The sequence below is a fragment of the Montipora capricornis genome, chromosome 4 (assembly GCF_036669925.1).
Source record: "Montipora capricornis isolate CH-2021 chromosome 4, ASM3666992v2, whole genome shotgun sequence".
Classification (NCBI taxonomy): domain Eukaryota; kingdom Metazoa; phylum Cnidaria; class Anthozoa; order Scleractinia; family Acroporidae; genus Montipora; species Montipora capricornis.
Genome location: NC_090886.1, coordinates 5,546,094 through 5,551,093, shown reverse-complemented (window position 1 = coordinate 5,551,093; position 5,000 = coordinate 5,546,094). Strand labels below are relative to the sequence as shown.

At 44.2% G+C, this 5,000-nt stretch overlaps 1 pseudogene; it reads right to left on the bottom strand.

Annotated features, from left to right (window-relative positions):
* Nucleotides 1–5,000, bottom strand: part of LOC138046014 (uncharacterized) — a 7,262-nt pseudogene that overhangs the window by 1,396 nt on the left and 866 nt on the right.

The window sequence follows — 5,000 nt, the reverse complement described above, 5'->3', positions numbered from 1 at the left end:
GTTGATAATGGTCATTGCAATGGATTCTTACACAATAACCTTGGAGGGGATTATTAAATGTGCCAACCGTTCTGACGTGACGTATGTAGTCGCAAGCACGGAACTCTCCATTATCAACAGGTGGGGGTCTTGGACAATGAAGAGCTTGACAAGTAGGGTTTGTACTATCCCAAGATTCATCTGCACAGGTGCGTTCCTTGGGTCCTTGTAGCAGAAACCCTTTCTTGCAGACATACGAAGCTTTCGATCCCTCCTTTCGACTATTTAAGGAAACTTTTCCGTTAGATGGATTACTTAGCGATGGACATCGCTTTATTCGTGAACATGTTGGGATGGGGCGGACCCACTGGCCGTCCAAGCAGGTGGTATTCATTGTGGTGCCGTTCTCGTGAGTTATTGCGTACCCAGCAGAACAAGTGAAAACAGCGTCTGTGCCATGGAGCACTGTAGATCCTGAAGAACGTGAAGAATACCGAACTGTGGAATGCGGTGCATTTACTGCAGCACAGTTTCTCTTCCGCCCGTATGTTGTTAACGTGTGCGACACAGCTAACGTCGCATTACACTTTTCCAAGGCCAAGGCGAACACAAAGTGTAAACTGGCATTAAGAGACGTAACGACTATGGAAGTTCTTCCACTTACTGGAGTATATTGAATGCCTGTTGGATCTGCTGTAGAAAATTTCACCAAGAGTAGCTTCGTACTCGGATGCGATAAAATGCCTTGACCCGGTTGCTCCCATGACAATGTTACATTCGCCCCGTCTGCGGACTCAACATCAAATCTGGAATCGTCTTCGATGAATGAAACACTGCGGTTCAATTGGTCCATTCTTGATGATATATCTGATAATGCAAATGCCGGCCACATTGTGTCGTTGAAGACCATCGAAAGGTGCTTGTATTTTGCACTCACGTTCCAATTTTGAATTATCACCGTTAAAAGTTGACCGTGAAAAAGCTCTGCCGCCAAGTCAAGGTCACTAACTTGCAAGTGTAGGTCATCGCCAACCAAGAATAGGCAGACTTCACTGGAGTTCAAATGAGCCAGAGAAATAACGTCTTCAATTTCATCATCTGCGAAGTTGTCGATGATTTTCAAACCAGAAGCTTGGTAGAGGATATACAAGTCGCGTCCTTCACCTCCGACAAATTTATCGTTACCACCACGAGCAATAATTGTGTCGTTTCCTTCAAGACCAAAGAGTGAATTAGCGGAATCCGAACCAGTCAGGGTGTCGTTATGAATGGTTCCATACACGTTTTCAATGCTTATGTACGTGTCTCCCTCAGCATCGACTCCTTTTCCGAATCCAAGCAGTAGATCGATTTTAACACCTTTGCGCAGAAATCCATCACCTTTGAAGGAAACTGTATCGCTTCCATTACCTCCATCAATAACATCAGCACCATTCCCAGCATAGATGAAATCATCTCCTGCGCCAGCAAAAATATGATCATCACCATCGCCACCAAAAACAATATCAACAGCTTGTCCACCATAAATCTTGTCGTTTCCAGCTTTTCCCTCGAAGGTTGTTCCAATTGTTCCTGTTCGTAAAACATCAGCTGCATTGCCACCTTCTATTGTTCTTGTATTGTTACTTCCCGTTAAATCGTTTGTGGCAGTAAGTGATCCCTTTAAATCTTGGGCAGAAGACAGTATTTCGTCCTCTTGTGGTTTAATGTTTTGTGGGCTTGTGAGGTCAGTGCGATCGATGGAGATGATTTTTTTAAACGGTATTTCTTTTGAAAATTCAAAGGTAACTTTATCAGTAGTTATTACCTGAAGATGCTGATAACTGACATTTAGAAAATAGCTTCGAATTCGAATGCCGAGGGAACTGGGACGTGAACTAGATTCAAGTATGACGTCGTTTTGGCCATGGAAATACAATCGAATGTCGCTGAATTCCAGACCGATATGAAGAGTATCTGTCTTGTTGTCGACCGCAAAGTTGTTGATTTCGTTAAACTCGCCATATCCGTGGTTCAGCACGTAAGTGTCCGATCCGTTTCTTCCTTCCAAGTATTGATAGTTGTAACCGTTGCCCGCGCCGGGATCAAGGTAGTTATTGAGTTTATTGCCATAAATCCTGTAACTGCAATGACTAGAATTCAGCTGAAAACGGACCACGTTTTTCCAAGGATCGCTTGTCAAATCGTAAGTGACTAGCCCTCCTTGACACTCTGAGCGTTTGCATGTGCACTGCGTTGGATCCTTGGAGACTTCGGTTGGATCGAGCTTCGCTGTCTTGTTACTTACTCGTAAGGTTATTCCGTCCACGGTCCTAATCCAAAGATGCTGATAATTCACAGAATCAAACCAATTGATGAGCGATACAGTGGGTGTTCCGTGCCTTGATGAAACCGTAAAATTGGAGCCGCTTTTCTCTGCACGTAGGTTGCCGAACGTTTCATCTAAGTACAACACATCATCTTTCGTGCGATTGTCAAAATTGTTTATCATCGAGTGGGTACATCGTTTCTTGACAACATAATTGTCGCTGCCTTCTCCTCCCTCCAGATAATCTTCCCCTCCAGTGCAACTCAAAAAATTGGTCTGTTTATTTCCCACAATGAAATCGTTGTGTAAAGAATCGGAAACGGTAGCGACATGGTCAAAACCAGTGGGTTTGATGCACCGTGGAGGAGAAGGCATATCTGACAAATCGACGCAGACGCCAGTGCTGAACGTACTGTAATCAAGCATTATAGGTACTTTGGATGGTACGATTGTATCCACACTTCGAGAGCCAGTGACATTAAAGACAACGTGATCTGACGATGTGAATAGCATGTGTCTATACTGGTATCCAGTCGTCCAGTTAGTTACTGTGAAGCAGTTGGCAGTCGGATTGCTCCTGTCTGTCACGGATAAATCAGATGTCGTAAATTGCAGGTCGATTCTTTCAAAAGGCACATTAAATATCACAATATCGGTGGTGTTTAAATAATCAGGTGCATCGTTATGAATAGTGTCACAACCTTCATTTTCTCGAATAACATAAGTATCTTCTCCTTTTCCTCCATTCAAGACATCAACTCCACGACCTCCGTCTATCACGTTACTGAGATCATTGCCTACAATGGTGTCAGAGCTATTGGAGCCCGAAGCTTGCTTGACTCTCTTGAATGCCGGTTCACTGAGCAAGACGATTTGAGAGCTGTTTGCTCCGCTAAAATCCACTGCCACTGCAACACAAACAATCTCAGGATCGGAGGCACTGTTAGGCGATTGCTCCGCGAGGAATATCACTCCATCTTTGCTACGAAATGATATGTGACGATAATAAGTTGCATCTCCTTGAGTGAACCAGTTCTTGATACGAATGTGATGGCTCCTGGAGTATGTGATGTCAACATCGTTTCCGGTATTATGACATCGGATGTTTGCATAATCAACGTTGATGACAACAATGTCGCGCATGGCATCCTCAGCAAAGTTATCGATTATTGTCTTACCGCCGTCAGACTGAATGAAGTAGACGTCGGTTCCACCTCCTCCAGTCACAGTCGAAAGTTCTGGTCCGAGGTAAAAGGTGTCGCTGCACCGCGCCCATACAAATTGTAATGGTAACTTCCAGTCACCGTCTTAAGATCCAATTTGCCAAAGTTACACTCCTGGTCCTCTTTTCCGGTGGTTTTGTGTTGGCTTGGGTTTCTGTACTGCATAAAATGTGTTGTTGTCTGAGTTACCATAATAAGTCCCATAAGCAGAGTTTTCGTGCAATCGAGCGTCGCAAAAACGTCAAATGACTTTAGTGGAATAACAAACCATAGTTTCGCTGTTTCATGTTTGTATACGACATCCCTGGATTCTCCTATGCCAAGAACAATATCTTTGAGACTTGAATCCACCCTAAATGTTTTTCGTTTTGTGACGTTCGTACCACTTACATCTCCAATTTCCACAGTTGCTAGATTATTATCATGGAGCCGGAAGTTTATGAAGCCACCAAAACTCGACAGTGGCTTTCCTTGAGTAAAGTCGATTGTGTGCTTCTTGCTCCACCTCCCTATCCTTTTCCTCCAACCAATTTTAAAAGTAATTATCAGGGTTAGTCAAGTTACGAAGAAGTGTCAATTGTCATTATCGTCTTCCTGGTCTTTGATAGGGACGTCTCCCAGCTGTCCCCTTCGCAAACACCCCCTGGTTAAGAAATCTGCCACCCCGTCCAAAATCCCCTTTTACTAGTGCGCCAAGAAATTGTAGACCCAGCCCATGGGACTATTCCAGTTTACTTTCTACTTTTCTCCATTTCAGACGCGGGTGGGGGTTTTATTATCAGATGTAGTGGAAGTCGTCTATAGTCGCATCCCGTGTTGTTGGATAGATTGAAAGAACATGATTACTAATTGGTTCCGTGAATCACTGATCTGCTTCATGGACAAAATGTTGTCCCAATTAGTTTCAGAGCTGTGGTGCTTACAATTCGGGGTTTGGCAGTGGGCTAGATCGATCACAACGTAATGGAATCAGTTTAAGGTCGTCTGGGTCACGCTTAAATCCAAATCTGCTCAGTTGTTCTATATCTTGTTCAATTGTAACTACACGTCGAATGCAAGTTCCTACTCCAGGAAATGTCCCCCAACAAGCTTTCCAACTCTTGTTCATGAACCGTCTCCACCTTGGTGGAGTATTGCTCCAAGCCCCTCTCAAAGTTCAAGCCTTTTGTGCCAGTGATTTGTGGCAGCGCTACTTAAGACATGTTTACCACGCTTGTGAAGCAATTTCATTTAAGCCGGTCAATCCTCCGAATGTGTGTGCTGCCTGGGTTAACGATATACTCCCACGAACGTAATCACCATTGTTGAAGTAGTCTGCAGCTCCCAGGACAGAGAAAATTAAGCCATGGACAGCCAAGCCCTTGTTTACTTTGGCGTATGCCTCACTAGCTCCAGCTCTGCGAGACCTTGCTATATTATCTTTGATCAGCTTGGGCGTGGCCAACTCATTAGAGCTTAGTGGGAACTCAATATGGTCCCGTAACTTCGAA